We start from the raw sequence: 21,341 nt of genomic DNA on the forward strand, positions 1-21,341 counted from the left end.
TTGAGTTTTCAAAAATATATTGATTCTGGTTTAGCTTAATATCATAGTTTTTGTTTTAATACCATTTTCTAGCAAAGGATACAATGTTCAATACTTAGAGTTCTACATTATGAGTAAAGCTAGTAAATAATGTCTTAAATTAATTATAATGAACACTGGGATAATTTTTTAAAGTTTATTTCTGAGTTTCTTAACATTTTTTGCAGCACTGAATATTAATTTTTAAAAGAAATGTTTCAGCAACATTTTAAAAACTGTTAGCTGAGTCTCCTATAGATGAATAAGCAGTTAGTATTAGTCTTAAAATTCTTTTGCGAAGTAACCAGAATTACTTTCTTGCAACATAGGAACTGTTAAAATAGTGTTTTTTTGCATTGAGTTTTTTGATTTTGAGTTTTAAAAATTGCCACACAGTCTGAAAATGATTTCATTGAACTAGATACGCTTTTGGGATATTTATTTTCTTTATAAACGGAGATTGAGCACCACCTGTTGGCCGAACTAATGTATTTCAATTTGTGAATTCAGCAAAAAATTTTGTTGTTGGAATGATTAAATTAATTAATTACTGAGGTCTATATATTATATAATTCTGTCACAATATAGTTTTTCTAAAAGCTCTACTTAATAAAATTCACTAGAATGCCTTTATTATTGTAAATTATAAAATGACCCATCTAATTGTACATTTTCCTAACTTTGCTGTATACTACTGAATAGTAAGTTATCCTTTTAAAGGAAGTGAATGGTCTTAACCCTGTGTTTATTGATGAAGTTATTAAAAGAGGTAATTATTTTATTTGCCCTATCTGGAAATTATCGAAGTAATGATCATTAAGCCAGAATTTCAATGTAGATATGGACGAAAAGACTCTCAGACATTAGATATTTCATGTATTATCTGTGCTAGATTTAATTTTTAAGAAAATGAAATAATCTGTTTTTCTTTTTTAATATTTGAAGTAAAAAAAGTGAATTCTTGTGTTAAAAGCAACAATTACTATTTTTATTGCAGTTATATTTTTTGTAACTTTAGAGTTTTATTATGTTGAATATTTTATTTCATTTGAAATGGATACATGTAACTCAAGTAGGCGTTAAGAACACAAATTATTAGTTTTAAATATGTTAACTTTAATAATAGATATTATTACAAATATTAATAAAATAAGCTACTAACTTACTCAGCGCAAAGCAAAAACTGTCTAAAGTGACACTGATTCTCTCAAGTTTATTAAAATTTATTTTCTTTAAGACTGGGTATAGAAGGCATCTGTGGTAGTTCTTCCATTACTGACATCAAAGTGAGTGCTACAGCTGTATCAAAGTCCTAAACCTCATAGATTAATAATGTACAGTCAATAAATCAATGCTTTTGGGTTTTAGGGAGGCTGATCTTTTTATTTTGGATCATACTTCCTAAGAAGAAATTACTTTACGCTTAGTATTAGACATATTCTTAGCAATAAAGTAGTATAAATAACACTAAAATAAACAACTTTAAGAATCTAACATTGGTATTTTATATTTCAGACCAGTAAGTAACAAATTTTTTTAAATATAAAATCAAGACTTTTAATGTCTGCTTTATTCTATTGTTTCAAATCATGAATCATATCCCAATTCCCCTCAACTCCTATTGCTTTTTCCTATTTCCATTTAATGTCTTCACTTCTTAGTTTTCTAAGCTGGAAACTTCAGACAGTCCTGTCTCTCATCTCTCCTGTCAAATTTAGTTTCTAAGCTTTAAAAATGACTCTTCATTCATTCTTCTCTCCACATTCCTGCCCTACTTCAGTGTTCCTCATCTCTCTGATTTATTTCAGAAGCTTCCTGTTATTGTTTCCCGTCTCTTCCCAATTTCACTGTATTGTCAGTAGCACTGAAAAGTTTTTTGTTTTGTTTTTCTACTAAAACATTTGACTGGCCATATTAAAAATTCTTCTTTGGCTGTCAGTTGCCTGCCACAAATAAAAATCTAAATTCCTTAGGATGGCATTTGCTGAGACCTTATAATATGGTTACAATCTCCCTTTCTAGCCTAACTTTCCCCCTCCGCACTCTTTGAAAACAAATGTTATCTCCTTTATGAAAAGTCACTTTTGCTCTATTAGCAATTGGAGTATATTACCAGAAGGTCCCAATCACTAGAAGATTGTTGGTTTATATATGTATAAATAGTTAAGAAAGCAGTGATTGTATGGTTTGTTTCTTTGTTTGTTTGAACTTTGAATTTCAAGTACAAAGCATAGTCCTTGGCACACAAGAGGCTGTAAACTTATAGTAAAAAGTATAGACTCTGCAGCAAGTACAGACTTTCTAGCTTTTCTACTTTGTTTTCTGGAGCAGTGTACTTAATTAATTCATCAGTCCCTAAATTATACAAGTAATGTGCTTAGAACATTGCCTGGTACCTAGTAAATGCTCAATAAATGTTAACAGTTGTTGTTTTTTAAAATAAACTTTAATATTTTAGAATTTGTGAAAGAAACAAATTTGAAGCAAAGTTCTTAAGATTTTTTTGTAGTAAAATATCACATTTTAAAACTAATTTGAAGTATTTTCTGAAGTACCTGAAAACCATTTGCTTATAAGTTTAGTACCTGATAATTGATATGTGTAAAGTTTTAGTAAGTCTGTCCTTCAGAGTTAAAAAGATATGCACATGTATATAGGTAGCTACATAATCCTTTAAAAAATATGTTTTCACTGATTTTTAGAGAGAGAGGAAGGGAGAGGGATAGAGAGATAGAAACATCAACGATGAGACAGAATCATTAATCGGCTGCCTCCTGCATGCCTCCTCCTGAGACTTGAGCCCACAACATGGGCATGAATGTGCCCTGACTGGGAATCGAACCACTGACCTCTTGGTTCCTGGGTTGATGCTCAACTGCTAAACCACACCAGGTGGGCCTATGTAATCTTTTATTAAAGTTGACATAATATGTTAAAGTAATGTTACTTATTAACCAAAATGGTTTTTGGAGATACAGAGAAATATTGTTAAATAAATAAAATAAGAAATTGGCACCATATCTTTTTAGGTAGACTTTTTTAAGTTTAAAAATGAAGGCCTAGCATAGGCTTTTATTTACTTAATTTTTAAAGATAGACTGACTATAGTAATATCAATAGGTTTTAAAGGACAATTGTAAGATTTTTGAAGTAAGTCAGCTTATCACAAGCTTATGGCAGAAATAGACTTGTTTGTGACTGACAGTGTCTTAGATTTAATGTTTTTTGTTTTTTTCTTCCATCATTTTGGCTTGATTACTTTTTTTTACTTCCAGCTATGTTCAAAATGATTTCCCTGATTTTCTTTCAGTGGGTTTTGGAGGGAGAATAGATGGGTACATAAGGAAATGCCAAGAGAAGAACAAATGTGTGTGTGTGTGTGTGTGTGTGTGTGTGTGTGTGTGTGTGTGTGGTCAAATCTTATTTTATCAATTAGAGATTTTTATTTATAATTTGGCATTGGTAAGATGAAGTTTAAAAGCATCCATTGGCATTATGCTTCTGAACCTAGACAGTTCTCCTTAAAAATTAATATAAGCATTCATAATGAATGAGAATGACTAATGTTAATATTAGCTTAGATTGTAAATGTATTTCTAAGGAGCTTAAAACTTTTTGAAATTATAAAAAGTATATTTCAGACAATAGAGCGAAAAGAAATTTGATCCTTTGTTGGATTAGATGTTATATTTTGCAACCTAGTATCTTTAAGAGTACATATATGGCATAATTTTTAAAAATATCATTAAATATTTTCTATGACTGAATGCTGTTAGAAATAAGTATATTTTCGAGAGTCTGTGCTTGTGTAACATTTTGTGTGTCGGCTTTGAATTTTTTTCTTAATGATTGACACATTACTCCTGTGTGAGATCCTTACTGTTGATAGTATTCTTAAATAATTTGTGCCATTGACAATTAATAATTTAACTGCAGATGGCTCTCTGTTTACTATTTGTATGTTGTTTCATCTTATGATTGTAAAATGCACAATATGTTTTACTTTATAAAACACAATATGATTTCGTAAACATTAATTTGTTTGGGGGATTTAATTAAACATTAAAGAATAAATATAGTTTAAAGACCTATAATTTTAAAGTTATACTTTATTGTTTAGTTAATGGTATGTTATTCCCTAAAAGTTGTGTGCTCAAAATCATGTAGAGATATTAAAAGGAGAAACAGATATTTAAAAATTATTTTATATTTGACAGCATCTTTAAATTATTGGACTCACAGTTTTCACACTTTACTTTAGATTAAAATTCTTTTTAATCATGTCTTAAAATTCATGTAAAATATTTCAGTTTTATATATAACTCAAATACACAGTATTTTACTTTATAATGGTAATTCCTCATTGCATAACTTACCAATAAATATTTTAATATTAAAGTATCAGTGATAACCATATTTTCAGATTAATAAGAAGATAATAGAAATATAAGTGTTTATTCAACAGATTTATTTGGTGTCTAATAAATAACTGATACTATGGTTTAAGTTTGGATATTTCCCAATTAAGTGTTATTTAGGAAAAAAAGACATATTAATAGAGAATTAAAATGCAGTGTTATGTGCTATAATGAGGCATGGTTTAAAAGAAACTTAGAGCAGTGCTTAAGTCTCCTTGGGGATTTAGAGAAGATTTTTGTGAAATGATGATGCTTCAGTTTGTTTTCAGGGAATTGAAGAGTATTTCTAGGTGGTAATAGAAAATAAAGAAGGGGTTTTACCATGGACACAGACAATAGGGTGCTGAAGGCCTGAGAGGGGACGGGGGGCTGGAGGGGGTCAATAGGGGGAAAAAAGAGGGCATATGTAATACTTTCAACAATAAATAATTTTTTTTTTAAAAGCAGGGGTTTTAGGTTGAGGAAGCAGTATGTGCAGAGGTGTGAAGGCATTTAGAGAGCAAGGCCAGGAAGAGGGGCTGTGTGCTATGAGGTTGATTGGAGATGCAGGCTATAAAAGCTTTTTGGAAGTTAGGTTAAGAATTTTGGATTTTCTCCTGTAAGCATTGGCGAAGCATTAAAGAATCTTGAGCAGGTTTGTAATGTACCCATGTACATTTTTGGAAGAATATTCTGGTTGTAGTGTGGAGGATGAGGGTAGAAAGACAAGTGAAAGAAATCAGTGCTGCAGTGCCCGAAAGAGATGGTGAGGGCCTGGACTAAGGCAGTGGCAGTGAGAGCAGAAAGAGAGGGTGTTAAGGAGCTAGAGTTGGACAAGTCTTGGTAATTAATTGGATTTTGGATTCAGAATTTTTTTTTTAATTGCTCTGATCAACTTTTAGATTTCTAGCTTGAGCTGCTACTACTCACTAACATAGGCACTAATGGAAAGAGGCCATAGGTTTGGAAGTGGGGTGGACTTCAGCAGTAAACATGTCATGCTTGAGATGTTTGAGATGTCAGAGGACTTTTAGCTTAGGAATGTCAGAGGAGGCAGTTGGAGGTCTAAAGATCTGAAGCCCAGAAGATAGAGTTTTGAAAAGTAAGAATAATGGTCCCAAACTCATTTCATCAGATTTATATTATAGTTTGTTAATGACTCTCTAAGAAAAGGGTAAAGTAATGGGAATAAGGAGAATGTAGAACTTGGGTTAGAGAAATTTTGAAAAAATAAATATGTGTGTATAGTCTATTTTGGATTTTAAGGAGCCTGGGATTCATTTCTACTGCTAGTAAATTTCAGTCCTCTGTCACCAGTTGTCTTATGTGATTAATGAAGTTTTCTTAAAAGACAGGAGTACAGATGATGACCCAGCTATGCTAGATACTTACAAATTTAGGGATGCCTAACTTTTCAGTATAGATTAAGGTGACCAGATTTTAACATTGGTAAAGCGGGACACCATTGACCGGAGGGGGGGGGGGGGTTCTTTTTTTTAAAAAAATATATTTTATTGATTTTTTACAGAGAGGAAGAGAGAGGGATAGAGAGTTAGAAACATCGATGAGAGAAAAACATTGATTAGCTGCCTCTTGCACACCTCCTACTGTGGATGTGCCCTCAACCAAGGTACATGCCCTTGACCGGAATCGAACCTGGGACCCTTGAGTCCGCAGGCGGACACTCTATCCACTGAGCCAAACCGGTTTCGGCCTGGGGTGGGGGTGGGGGGTTCTTGATTAAAAATTTGGTTTATATTGTAATCGCTTTTGTGTTTTTTTTTAATAAAAGAAAATTCACTTCTTAGATCATCGTTGAATTTGCATCCTGTTTTCTTACTCATTATGTTAAAAATCTAAAAAAAAATTTAAAATTATATTATAAATTATTATATACATATTGCTTAAAAACACAGTAAGTAGGTACATAATTACATGAACATATTTTATTGTTAGTTTATAAATTAAATTAATTTGATTGTTATAAAGTAACTATATTTTAAAAATGATTTTAATCCTATATTTCTTTCTAAATAATAACAATACTAACTTGTATTATTTTTCCTGTGAATTTGCCGAAACGTAAGTTGTAAGTGTCACTTTCAAGGCCGGCGCTAGACGTTTTGCCGCCACTATAAAATATAAATAATACGAGTACTGTCTGCTAAATTCAAGAAAATTTATGTATTTATGAAATAAATAAAGAAATTACTTACCTAAATTATCTGAATAGCTGATTTGTAATGACATCACTTGTTTAACTAGCTTACTAGCACGCAGTACGATGTGTATCGTCTGAGAGACAGTTACAAAATGTTTTCGTGGTTGCCAATCCCAAAAAATGCCATTGTTCATTAAGTCCAAACAATGGTGGTCGAATTCTAACAACTGCTCAACAATGCGAACTTTGATAAGCAGTTCTCGATAATCAGTTCTCAACAATTATTTGTTATTATGAAAGTTTAACATTATAAAATTAACAAAAATAATATAAAACTCATATCCTGGCTAAATAGCCACATGGCCGCTGAAAACCGTATATTCCCTTCCCGTTCTCCCGCTGTTCCCTAGCTTGTCGTGCATTCTTTCCAAAAATCGGGACCTTTTTAAAACGCCGCGGGACGCGGGACAAATTGTTAAAAATCGGGACTGTCCCGCCAAAAGCGGGACGTCTGGTCACCTTAGTATAGATCCAACTCACCAAGGGTGGATTGTCTGTGATTTTCTGTTGTGCATGTTAATGTTTCTTTCTGTTGGTGTGGGCAATTGAGAGTTGAGAGAACAAAATCATTAAAGTGAACCAGAATAATTGTTTTGATTTTATTCCACTCATACCATTTATTACAAATGGAAGTAGTGCAATATTTAATCTAGTATTTTGTATGTATTATATAATATATAAGTATGGGTTTTAAAAATTATCAGTTACATTTGACATACAATATTTATTAGTTTCAGGTGTACAGCATAATAGTTAGACATTTATATACCTTATGAAGTGCTCACCTAGATGTCTAGTACTCATCTGACACCATACTTAGTTATTACAGTGTTACTGAATATAGTTCCTATGCTGCATTTTACATCTTCATGACTATTTTATACTTGATGAGCATGACTATTTTTATAATTGATGAGCACTGTATTTATGCATTTGTTTCTGTTTTGTTTTTTATTTTTCATTATTTTGTTATTTAGATTCCACATATAAGCAAAATCATATCGAATTTGTTTTTCTCTGACTTATTTCAATTTACATAATACTCTCTGAGTCCACCCATGTTGTTACAAATGGCAAGATTAATTTCTTTTTTTATGGCTGAGTAATATTCTATTATATATATGCACCACATCTTCTTTATCCATTCATCTACCGATGGACACTTAGGTTGCTTCCATATCTTAGCTATTGTAAACTAGAGGCCCAGTGCACGCGTTTGTGCACATTGAGAGGAAATTAATTAGAAGAAATATTTTAGAGGCTGGGGAGGGACCACAGGAGGGCTCCAGGGCGTGTGCAGCCTATCTCGCCCCCTGGTGGTCAGTGCGTGTCATAGTGACTGGTTGAAGGGTCAAATGAACTGTCGGACACTTAGCAATTAGGCTTTTATTATATAGGATAATGCTGAAATGAATACCAGGGTGCATATATCTTTTCAAATTTGTGTTTTGGATTTCTTTGAATAAAGAAATTGCTGGGTTGTATGGTAGTTCTAATTTTTTGAGGAACCCTCTATTGTTTTCCATAGTGGCTACAACAGTTTACAATTCCAACCAAGGGTTGCAGGAGCGTTCCTTTTTTTTTTTTTTTGCAGGGATTTCAGGTTAGTTGAGTTTAATAAATGATGGAATTAGTGGGATTCAGAGAAGGCTTAGGTAATATAACGCCTATAAAAGAGGTGAGGTTGATTGTAGAGCAGTGCTGTGGCTCTGTTTCATTGATATAGTGGTATTTATTTAAAGTAATTTTTAGTTTAAATGAAAACATCTAAATTGTACTATTTAAAGGCAATTATAATCTAATTTCCATATAAAAATGTTCAAGGTACAATCTAAACTTATATTACATGAAAAAAAGTATTTTCTAATCACCTATGCCAAAAAAATTAAGCAGAATGTGCTCGTTGACGTACCTTTTATAGTTTTTAAATAGAATCTTGCTGTTTCTGACATTGCAGAGGAGCCTTTGCATATAAAGAACATCCCCATAAATCATCTAAAATGTCTCAGTAAGGACCTGAATAATAACTTCTTTGAGTAGTCTGCAAATGACATCTCCGTCAGTAACTACTTTAGGATGATAAAAGCATTTTGCTAACATTGCGCTTCACTCAAAAGTCTTAACTTTAGATTGGCATATGCTGTTTATATATAGTATTTGACTTGTTTGTTAGATGTCTTTTTTTTTTCCTTAGACATTTTACTGTTACTTAGCTTGTCAGACATCATTATAAATAGGGGGATAAAATCTTGGTGGTGGATTTCAGTGTTTTATGCTGAGCATTATTGATCCATAAAGACTTACAATATATTATTCTAAGGTTGTCATTGCTCGAAAGGACTGAGAAGGATTAAGAAGCTACATTGACAGAAGTCATCATTTTAATGACAGGCAATTTAGTTTGAGGTAACTGAAGCAGGGAAAAGTGCAATCAATCATCACAGCAAGGATTTCCACAAATGTTTACCAGTCTATAATGAATGTTGTGCAGATCATCAAGGTCATTTGATAGCTTCTCTGAGAGTTATTTCTTTATATTCTAACAAAGCAATTCAACTATTTAAATGTCATTTCCTAAAGGTCTGTGGCACAATGAAGCAGTGAAATATAAAAGATTAAAAAGTTGAGAAACATTTTAAAAATCCAGCAAATTCATTACATCCTTGGAAGTAGAAATGTTGTTTTCTCTTCAGTGATATTTCCTAAAGTATCTGGGTAAAGAACATACATAAAGGATAATTTAATATTGGTCAAATTTACTTTCTTGTTACTTGATTTGAAGTTTTAATGCAGTGTTAAACATTTTGTGGTTAGCATCTCTTCAAATTACTTCCTCTTGATTTCCTTGAAGGGGAAATCTGCATGCAGTGTATGCATTTCCTTCTATCCAGGCTCCTCACTGGCTCTGGGACAGTAAATGAGGAGGAGTGCTGAGTTAGGGTATTGGAGGGAGTGAAGGACATGATGGTATGTGTTGCACACTGAGCATGGCCAAGGCTACTTCTGGAATCACTGGTTGAGGCTTTAGAGTTAGTTTGGGTTCAAATTTAGGCTCCACCCTTTACTGGATGGAAGATCTAATCAGGAAACAGAATACTTTTTTTTCCCCCCATTTCCTTTTCTGCAGAATGGGAATAATAGTACTTTTCCCATGTGGTGATTGTAAGGATGAATCTTACAGTCTTTATGAGGGCATTATAGTTCTTGACACAAAATAGCACTACAAAGATATTTGTTCAATCCTCTTTCCGCCCTCTCCTGCCTGAGAGCAAAGAGAGGCATGGTTTCTATTTTACATTCCAATGAAAATGTACCCTGGATAAGTTACAGTAGGCTTACCATAGCAGGCCAGTGTCACCTAGAAAGTGAAAATTGTGGCATGTTATTTAAAAATTGTTTTAATGATTTTATATAACTGTTTTGGTTTAAATTTCTAATCCTCTTACCTACAACCAAAACAACAAAAAGCCTGACCTGGCTATTTATTTGACCAAGTGGTTGGTTGGAGTCTTGTGTCATGGGCTCTACCTCAGCCAACCAGATCTCTTGTTGTAATAGTTTTATGGTGAAAGAAGTATCCTGGTCATCTACTTTATGAGTTATACATTTATATTTTATTCAGCATTCATAAAGTAATCTTGAAGGCAATTAAATTTATATATATTTATAAAGGTCATTAAATTATATATATATAATTCTGAGTGAGATGATAATTATTTGTGGAGGCAGATTTGTGGAGGCAGCGTTCATATTGCTGACTAGCTCTGGTTTTTGGGTTACACAGACCTGGACTGTAATTGTGAATGGTCACTTCCCTGTGTGGACTTGAGCAGTTATTTAACGTTGCTGCTCCTCTGTTTTCTTATATGCTAAATCAGGATAATAATGGTACCAACATTTGTAGTTGTGTGTTTAATTAAATAAGATAATATATACATCTTGAGTAAGAAGAATAAAGCTGGAGTCATGCTCTCTGATTTCAAACTATATTCCAAACCTATAGTAATCAAAATAGTGTGGTATTGTCATAAAAACAGATACATAGGTCAATGCAACACACACACACACACACACACACACAGAGTCAATTAATATACGATAAAGGAACCAAAAATATACAACGGGGAAAGAAGAGTCCAACAAATGGTGGTGAAACTGGACCACTGTTTTATATCATACTCACAAATTAATTCAAAATGGATAAAGACCTGAAACCATAAAACTCCCAAAAGGAAACATAGGCTGAAGCTCCTTGACATTGGTCTTTGGTATGATTTTTTTGGATTTGACCTTGAAAACAAAGCCAACAGAAGCAAAAAGAATCAAGTGGGACTACAACAAACTAAAAAGCTTCTGTACAGCAAAGAAACCATCCACAAAATGAAAAGGCAACCTACTGAAAGGGAGAAAATATTTGCATATCATATCTGATAAGAGGTTAATATCCAAAATATATAAAGAACTCATACAGCCGAAACCGGTTTGGCTCAGTGGATAGAGCTTCGGCCTGCAGACTGAAAGGTCCCAGGTTCGATTCCGGTCAAGGGCATGTACCTTGGTTGCGGGCACATCCCCAGTGGGGGGTGTGCAAGAGGCAGCTGATCGATGTTTCTCTCTCATCGATGTTTCTAACTCTCTATCCCTCTCTCTTCCTCTCTGTAAAAAATCAATAAAATATGTTAAAAAAAAAAAAAGAACTCATGCAACTCACTAGGAAAAGAAGAACAGCAAACAATTTGATTAAAAAATGGGCACAGGATCTGAATAGACATTGTTTTTTCAAAGAGGACATACATTTTTTTGGGGGGTTAGGGTATCTACAGATACAGAGAATTTTCCAATAATTAAAGCTCCCTTTTTATTCTTAAGAGCTTCTGTTGTTTTCTTAGAATCTCACCCTTTATATGGTAACATGCTTGGCTTCCCTCCTTTTCGCTTTCCAAGGATGTCTTCTGGATGCTTGGAAGTTGTTTACTTTTCAAATGTCTTTCTTTAAATTAAATAGATTGGGGGTGGTATTGGTTAATGAGATTATGTAGGTTTCAAGTGTACATTTCTATGATACATCATCTGTGTACTGCATTGTGTGGTCACCACCCAACGCCAAATAGTCTTCTGTCACCCTATATTTAACCCCCCCTTTACTCTTTACTAACCCCACCCCCTTCTCTCTTGTAGCGACCATATTGTTGAGTTTTTGTTTTTTTCTTTTTTGTACATTTCTTTCTTTCAGTTTTATATCCCACATATGAGTGAAATCATAGGGTTCTTAACTTTTTTTGTCTGACTTAATTTCACTTACCATGATATTCTCAAGGCCCATCTAGTGTCTTTTAATCTACATGTTTGAAAACGTAGCTTCAGAGTTGTTGAGGAGACCTTTTAGCTTAGGATCCTTGCTGTGTACGTTGAGGGGTCATAACCACACTACTTTACACTGATATTTTTAGGAACAATAGGGTGAAATGCATTTCATGGCAGCACCAAGGTTTTTTATTTAATATTTCCAGTAATAAAGTAAGTCGGTGAATAAAAAACCTCATTTCAAAGATTTCAGCTAACATTATTCTTGTACTGTCTTAGGGGCTAGAGATTCAAAGATGAATGGCTGTCTTTTTTGGGAGATCTCAATTTGTGTGGGTGGGTGGAAATGGGGCAAGAGAGGGTGAGGAGGTGACCCAATACCCATATTTTCATATTCTTGCCCACCTCAGATTGCTACAAGTATGGAGAATCAAGATTCCAGCTTTATGATCAATTGCTGATGCGAAAAATAAATAAAAACGAAGGAATTTGGTGGAGAAAGGATGAATAATAGGCAGATCACAGAGGATTTCTAGGGCAGTGAAAATAATCTGTATGATATTGTAATGATGGATAGATGTCATTACACATTGTCCACATCCAGAGAATGTGCAACACCAGGAGTGAACCCTAAGGGGAACTAGGGACTTTGGGACACTATGATGTGTCAGTGTCGTTGAAACATCAGTTGTAACAAGTGTACCACTCAGTGGGGGATGCTGATAATGGGGGAAGCTATGCCTGTGTGAGGGTGGGGGTTATTTGGGAAATCTCTGTATCTTCCTTTAAATTTTGCTGTGAACCTAAATCTGCTCTTAGAAAATAAAGTCTTAATTTAAAAAATGAAGCAAGTTACACATTTCTTCACCTGTATCCAATATATCTAAGTTTGATGAAGTTAGAAATATTGGGTACATTATTAGCATTAAATTCTTCAGATTATTTCTCTCCTGGATTAAGATAATGATCCCAGTACTTTTGCTCTGATCTCACATACACTAAAGATTGAAAGCTTTCCTAATAGTATAAGGAAACATATATTCCAAGGTAACTCAATTCATATAGTCACTTTTAAAGTCTTTTAGTTAAAAACCTATAAAAGAGTTATGTAATAATTGATGTAAACTTCTTTTGAATAATGGTTATATATCTTTAAAGAAAATTAATTTCTCCTCTCTGCCATTTTTTTAGGGGTTGATTTCTAGCTTTTTAGTTTGATACTTAAAAATAAATTCAACATAGTTCTGACTGAACAGTTTATCAGGGAAGGAGTGAAGAATCAGGCTCTCTGCTCTGACTGAAGTATTATGCCAAGTGTCTGATGCATCTCAGAAGAAAACTATGAGAATTTAGATAATCTAAAGTTCTGGCCCTTTTCTGATAACGTTGAACCGGAGCCGTTTCATAGTTACAGATTTGCCTTTAAACCATATACTTTGAGATAAAGTGCTTTGAAAGTAAAAGCGGAAAGTGCTAGGCCAAGTTGGGTATACACGCATGGCACATTTGCGCATGTGTGCAAACATACACACCCGACTCGATTACAACTGTTGCCCCTTTGGAATAAAATGAAAACAGAAATGTCATTTATCTGTGGATTACTTATGAGCTGCCCATCTTGTTTATGAGTCTTCCATTTCCCCCCATCATCTGCCTACATGCAAACCTCTGGTTTTTCTTTCTCATTACCAACTACTAGAGGGCGGAACATGCCTAGGACACACAGTAATTTAAATTAGCCAACATTGTACCTTGTTAGTAGTTATCAAACTAAGAACCAGAATGAGTTGGGAATTATTTTGGCATATAGGTGTTTATGCCATCCCTATTTTATTTTATTATAATGGATAAATGCATGTTGATTTAAAAAAAATAAAATTTAGAAAATGTATTTGAAACAAAATGGACATGGTCATTGATTTTTTTTCATAATATCTTAGAGATAGTCCTCCACTCAAGTGTTAGTTCCTTAATTAACCTTGCGTGATAGAAAGGCCTCCTCATTTTGTATTCTTTTATTCAACTTTATCTGTCTTCATACGATTTATTTTTTCATGCACCTGTACATCCACCTCTATACTATGTTTGTCTTTTAGTTTAGATTGCAAGTGCTGTGGTGGGTTTTCTTTACTCTAGCACAGTGCCTGCCCCAGAGCAGGCACACGAGTTGTTGAATAAACCATAGGCAGGGGAAGCAGTGTTCACCATTTTATAGAAATGGAAATCGGTACTGAAAGATGACATTACTAAGGTTACGTTACTATTAGTAGGGGTACGATTAAGTAACACCCTGAATCTTATAAACACATCTTGAACATTGACAATTTACATAATTGAGAATTTGCAAACATTTAAATTTGTTAATCTCTACATAAACTAGAAGTGGTTATGTATCATTTCATAGTGGAGTTGTTAAAATTTATTTCCAGTAGTAAAAATTGGGTCGGTTTTATAAATGTATTCTTTTTTTTTTTTTTTTTTTTTTTTTAAAGGTTTATTTTATTTTATTTTTTTTTTTTATTTTTCCAATTTTTTTTATTAAGGTATTATATGTGTACATATTTTACCATTGCCACTCCCCACCCCACTCCCATATATGCCCTCACCCCCCAAAGTTTTGCATCCATTGGTTATGCTTATATGCATGCATACAAGTCCTTTGATTGATCTCTTATCTCCCCCCCTCTCCCTAACTTTCCCCCTATAATTTGACAGTCTGTTTGATGCTTTACTGTCTCTGTATCTATCTTTTTGTTCAAGTTTATAATGTTCTTTATTACCCATAAATGAGTGAGATCATGTGATATTTTTCTTTCATTGACTGACTTATTTCACTTAACATAATGTTCTCCAACTCCATCCAGGTTGCTGCAAATGATGAGAATTCCTTCTTTTTTATGGCAGCATAGTATTCCATTGTGTAGATGTACCACAGTTTTCTGATCCAGTCATCTGCTGACGGGCACCTAGGCTGTTTCCAAATCTTAGCTATGGTGAATTGTGCTGCTATGAACATAGGGGTGCATATATCCTTTCTGATTGGTGTTTCTAGTTTCTTCGGATATATTCCCAGGAGTGGGATTACTGGGTCAAATGGGAGTTCCATTTTCAGTTTTTTGAGGAAGCTCCATACTGTTCTCCACAGTGGCTGCACCAGTCTGCATTCCCACCAGCAGTGCACGAGGGTTCCTTTTTCTCCGCATCCTCGCCAACACTTGTCGTTTGTTGATTTGTTGATGATAGCCATTCTGACAGGTGTGAGATGGTACCGCATTGTTGTTTTGATTTGCATCTCTCGGATAATTAGTGACGTTGAGCATGTTTTCATGTGTCTCTTGGCCTTCCTTCTGTCTTCTTTTGAAAAGCTTCTATTTAGGTCTGTTGCCCATTTCTTTATTGGATCATTTATCTTCCTTTTATTAAGTTGTATAAGCTGCATGTAGATGTTGGAGATCAAACCTTTATCAGTGATGCCATTTGCAAATATGTTCTCCCATGCAGTAGGCCTTCTTGTGGTTTTGTTAATGGTTTCTTTTGCTGTGAAAAAGCTTTTTATTTTGATGTAGTCCCATTTGTTAATTTTCTCTTTAGCTTCCATTGCCCTAGGGGCAGTGTCAGTGAAGAATTTCTTTTGGCATATGTCTGAGATTTTGCTACCTGTGGATTGCTCTAGTATTTTTATGGTTTCCCGTCTTATGTTTAAGTCCTGTATCCATTTTGAGTTTATTTTTGTGTATGGCGTAAGTTGGTGATCAAGCTTCATTTTTTTGCATGTATCTGTCCAATTTTCCCAACACCATTTATTGAAGAGACTGTCTTGACTCCATTGTATGTTCATGCCTCCTTTGTCAAATATTAATTGAGCATAGTGGTTTGGGTCAATATCTGGATTCTCTATTCTGTTCCACTGATCTATATGTCTGTTCTTGTGCCAGTACCAGGCTGTTTTGAGAACAGTGGCTTTGTAATACAGCTTGAAATCTGGTATTGAGATCCCTCCTACTTTATTCTTCTTTCGCAGGATTGCTGTGGCTATTCGGGGTCTTTTTTTATTCCAGATGAATTTTTGGAGAGTTCTTTCAAGGTCGGTGAAATATGCCATTGGTATTTTAATGGGGAGTGCATTGAATCTATAGATTGCTTTGGGTAGTATGGACATTTTAATGATGTTGATTCTACCAATCCATGAACATGGTATGTTCTTCCATCTGTTTACGTCTTCCTCTATCTCTTTTTTCAGTGTCCTGTAGTTTTCCGTGTATAGGTCTTTTACCTCCTTAGTTAAGTTTATTCCTAGGTATCTTAATTTTTTTGGTGCGATGGTAAATGGAATTGCCTTTTTAGTCTCTCTGTCTGTAAGTTCACTATTGGTGTATAGAAAGGCCATAGATTTCTTGGCGTTAATTTTGTATCCTGCTACATTGCCGAATTCATTTATTAAGTCTATTAGTTTTTTGACGGAGTCTTTCGGATTTTTTATGTACAATATCATGTCGTCTGCAAATAAAGACAGCTTTACTTGTTCTTTTCCAATTTGGATGCCTTTTATTTCTTCTTCTTGTCTAATTGCAATGGCTAATACTTCCAGTACTATGTCAAACAGGAGTGGTGAGAGTGGGCATCCCTGTCTTGTTCCTGTTCTTAGGTGAAATGTTTTTAGTTTTTGTCCATTGAGTATGATGTTTGCTGTGGGTTTATCATATATAGCTTTTATTATGTTGAGGTATGAGCCTTCTATTCCCACCTTGTTGAGAGTTTTTATCAAGAAAGGGTGTTGGATTTTGTCAAATGCTTTTTCTGCATCAATTGATATGACTATGTGATTTTTATCTCTCAATTTGTTTATGTGATGTATCACGTTTATTGATTTGCGGATATTGTACCATCCTTGCATTCCTGGGATAAATCCTACTTGGTCATGGTGTATGATCTTTCTGATGTACTGCTGGAGCCGATTTGCTAGAATTTTGTTGAGGATTTTGGCATCTATGTTCATGAGGGATATTGGTCTGTAATTCTCTTTCATTGTGTTGTCTTTATCTGGTTTTGGTATTAGGGTGATGCTGGCTTCATAGAAGGAGCTTGGAAGTGTTCCTTCCTCTTGAATTTTTTGGAATAGTCTGAGGAGGATAGGTTTTAGTTCTTCCTTGAATGTTTGGTAAAACTCTCCTGTGAAGCCATCAGGCCCCGGGCTTTTGTTTGCTGGAAGCTCCTTGATGACTGCTTCAATTTCGTCCATAGTTATTGGCCTATTGAGCTCTTTAGATTCTTCTTGATTGATTTTTGGAAGGTTATATTTTTCTAGGAATATGTCCATTTCCTCCAGGTTGTCCAGTTTGTTGGAATAGAGTTGTTCGTAGTATTTTGTAACAATCCTTTGTATCTCAGCGGGGTCTGTTGTTATTTCACCTCTTTCATTTCTGATTTTGTTTATTTGGGTCCTCTCTCTTTGCTTCTTGGTGAGCCTGGCTAGAGGTCCATCAATCTTGTTTATCCTTTCAAAGAACCAGCTCTTGGTTTTGTTGATCTTTTGTATTGTTTCTTTGGTCTCTATGTCATTTATCTCCGCTCTGATCTTTGTTATTTCCTTCCTTCTGGTTACACTGGGCTTTTCTTGCTGCTCTTTTTCTAGCTCTTTGAGTTGTAGGGTTAAGTAATTTATTACCATTGATTCTTGTTTTTTGCAATAGGCTTGTAGAGCTATGAACTTCCCTCTCAAGACTGCTTTCACTGTGTCCCATAGATTTTGGATTGTTGTGTTTTCATTGTCATTTGTTGCCATGATGTTTTTTATTTCTTCCTTGATCTCTCTGGTGACCCAGTCATGGTTTAATAGCATGCTGTTTAGTCTCCAAGTGTTTGATTTCTTTGGATTGTATTTATTGTAGTTGATTTCCAGTTTTATGCCACTGTGATCTGAGAAGACGCTTGATATAATTTCTATCTTCTTGAATTTGAAGAGACTTTGCCTGTGACCCAGCATATGGTCTATCTTTGAAAATGACCCATGTGCATTTGAGAAGAATGTATATTCTGTGGCTTTGGGGTGAAATGTTCTAAAGATGTCAATTAATTCCATCTGGTCTAGTGATTCATTTAGGATTGCTGTTTCTTTGCTGATTTTTTGTTTAGAGGATTTATCCAGTGGTGATAGTGGGGTATTAAAGTCTCCTACTATGATTGTATTGCTATTAATCTCTCCCTTGAAATCTTCCAGGAGTTTTTTTATGTATTTGGGTGCTCCTATATTGGGAGCGTATATGTTTACCAGAATTATTTCTTCTTGTTGGATTTCTCCCTTTAGTATTATGAAGTGGCCTTCTTTATCTCTTGTTATGGCATTTACTTTGAGGTCTATTTTGTCAGATATAAGTATTGCTACCCCGGCTTTTTTTTCATTTCCATTTGCCTGAAAGATATTTTTCCATCCCTTCACTTTCAATCTGTGTGAGTCTCTTGTTCTGAGGTGGGTCTCTTGTAGACAGCATATATATGGGTCGTGTTTTTTTATCCATTCAGCTACTCGATATCTTTTGATTGGAGCATTTAGTCCATTTACATTTAAAGATATTACTGAAAGGTATTTGTTTGTGGTCATATCTATTTTTGTGTCTATATTCCTTCTTACCTGTTTATTTCTTCTTTTTACAGTATTCCCTTTAGCAATTCTTGCATTGCTGGTTTGGTGGTGATAAACTCCTTAAGCCTTTTTTTATCTACAAAGCTCCTGATTTCCCCTTCAATTTTGATTGATAGTCTTGCTGGATATAGTATTCTTGGATTCAGTCCTTTGCTTTGCAACACTTTGTATACCTCCGTCCATTCACTTCTAGCTTGTTGTGTTTCTGTTGAGTAATCATTTGACAATCTGATGGGTGTTCCTTTGTAGGTAACTCTCTGTCTCTCTCTTGCCGCCTTTAAGATTCTCTCTTTATCATTTATATTTGCCATTGAAATTATGACATGTCTTGGTGTGGGTCTTTTGGGGTTGATCCTGCTTGGGACTCTCTGTACTTGCGTAACTTTTATCTTTCCCATATCCGGGAAGTTTTCTGTCATTATTTCTTCAAATAGATTTTCTAATCCCTGCTGCTCTTCTTGTCCTTCTGGCAGCCCTATTATACGCATGTTACTTCGTTTCATGTTGTCCCGAAGCTCCCTTAGGCTTTCCTCCTGCTTTTTAATTTTTTTCTCCAATTGCTGTTGAGATTGAGCTTGTTTCTGTACCTGATCTTCTAACTCACTAATTCGGTCCTCTGCTTCTTGTAGTCTACTGTTGAAACTTTCCATGGTGTTTTTGATTGTAGCTATATCACTTTTCATTTCTTCCTGATTCTTGCATAAGTTGTTTATTTTCTCATCCATCCGATGTATAAATTCCACGACCATTACTCTAAACTCCTTTTCGGTCATGTTGCAAGCTTCAGTTTCACTGATTTCCTTTCTTGGTGACTCCACATTTTCTTTCCTCTGTGAGTTATTTCGTTTCCCCATTCTGGCTATCACCAGAAAGCTCAAGCTTCCGTTTGCGTGGACTTGGGCCGTGTGCTGTGGGGACTTCACTCCACCCGAGTTTCACTGAAGTGCTCTGACACTAGGACGTGTGGCTGCCTTTGGTTGGTGGGAACCAGACTTGCCCAGAGTCAGTGTCCCCAGTGTTCCGTGTGGTCTCGTGTGCACACTTAGATTCAGGGGCCCTGTCTGCACCACACTGTTGGTATGTGCCGAAAATGAGATCCTTAGTATGTGCCAGGAGTCAGAGTTTCCCTGTGTCTGCACCAAGACTCGAGTGTCAGAGTCTCTGTTGCCTTGTGCGGTTTCTCGTTGAGACTCAGGGTCCCTATGTGTGCATGCACCAACAATTGGGGTCGCTGGCTCTTAGTGTGAATGCGCTGTGAGTCAGGGAACCCAGGCAGCTGTGTCCAGCGTGCCAAATTCCCTGAAGTGGAGCTGCGACCTGTGTGTGCTCTCTCTACTGAGCCAAACCGGCTAGGGCGCACACTCTTGATTTCCTGAAGGTGAGCTGGCTCTGTGCACTCTACCGGAGTCCCGGAAGGGGGGCGGAGTCTGTCCTGCGTGCCAAATTCCCCAAAGGGAAAGCCCCTCTGTGCAAGCACTAAGATTCCCTGAAGGGAGAGCTGTGACCCGCAAGCCAAATTCCCCCAAATTCTCCGAAGGGGAGCCCTCTGTGCGCACTGACAGATTTCCCCAACAGGGAGCTGATTCTCTCCTGTGCGCTCGCGCGCGCGCCAAATTCCCTGAGGGGGAGCGAGTCCCTGCGCAAAGCTCTGCGGCTTGGGCGAGAGGCGGATCTATCAGTTAAAATGGCGCTGTCTGCGCGCCTGCGGGGAGGGGGTAGGCTCTTTGACTCACGGAATTCTGCCGGGACGTCTGGATTCTTGTTGTTTGTTGGTCTGAAGCTGTGATAGCAGTTCTCTGTCCCCAGTGGCTGCAGGGTCCTGGTTTATGTCAGAAGCCAGGATCCGAGTCTCAGGCAGCTCTGTTTCTCAAGATGGCGTGGTCTCCGCGTCCGCAACAGCCGCGGAGATGTGTCTGCTTTGTGTGCGGGGCTCCGCTGTCTAGGACTGCCCGGTTAGGCAGCCCCTTGGAAGACCTGCAGAATCTAACTGACCCTAGCTTATACACACACACACCACACACGTCTACACTCTTCTCTATGGGTTCCTCACTCACACTCTCTCTCTCCCTACCTTCCTGCCGGTCGCCATCTTTTTCCTCCTATAAATGTATTCTAAAACATGTCTTGGAAATACTGTCTCTGCTGTGTTTGGAAAAAAAAAAAATTAAACCTTTTGACTCCCTTCACCCATTTTACCTTTTTCTGTTATACATTAAAAAAGAACTCTATTGAAAAAATAATTTCAAATATTTAGATTTCTGTGTGTTAATTTAGAAATTTTGGAATAGCAGTAGGGTGAACATTTTAGAAATCCAAACTTAAAAATATTTTCAAAGTGGCATTTGCAAGTGTTTATTTAGTAAACTTATAGTTCATTCCAATCTAAAAAAATAATTAGGTGTATACATTATGTGGAATTTTCTAGAAATACTTTGAATATACAGATGTAAACACCTAGATATTTATACTATATAATATAATGCCAAATATACAAAGTATTGATAATAGCATTAGTTTCTATTCAAGTTTTTATTATTTTTATTTAAAGAAACAGTTATATAATGCCAACTAGATTTTTAATGATTCCATAAATAATTTCTACTGATGTTTGTTATTGGAAAATCCTGAAAATATTATGCTAGTTTAAAAGAAAAGCTTACTAATAATTTAATGTTAAATACTTCTAATAGTAAACAACTGCCTTTTCAAAAATTTTTAATTTTTTAAATTTTTCTTTTTCTTTATTAAGGTATTACATATG

General features: G+C 35.4%; 1 protein-coding gene across 1 annotated transcript in view; it reads left to right on the forward strand.

Annotated features, from left to right (window-relative positions):
* Positions 1 to 21,341, forward strand: part of FBXL17 (F-box and leucine rich repeat protein 17) — a 467,471-nt gene that overhangs the window by 84,760 nt on the left and 361,370 nt on the right. The window lies entirely within an intron of this gene.

The sequence above is a fragment of the Eptesicus fuscus genome, chromosome 4 (genome assembly GCF_027574615.1).
Source record: "Eptesicus fuscus isolate TK198812 chromosome 4, DD_ASM_mEF_20220401, whole genome shotgun sequence".
Taxonomy (NCBI): domain Eukaryota; kingdom Metazoa; phylum Chordata; class Mammalia; order Chiroptera; family Vespertilionidae; genus Eptesicus; species Eptesicus fuscus.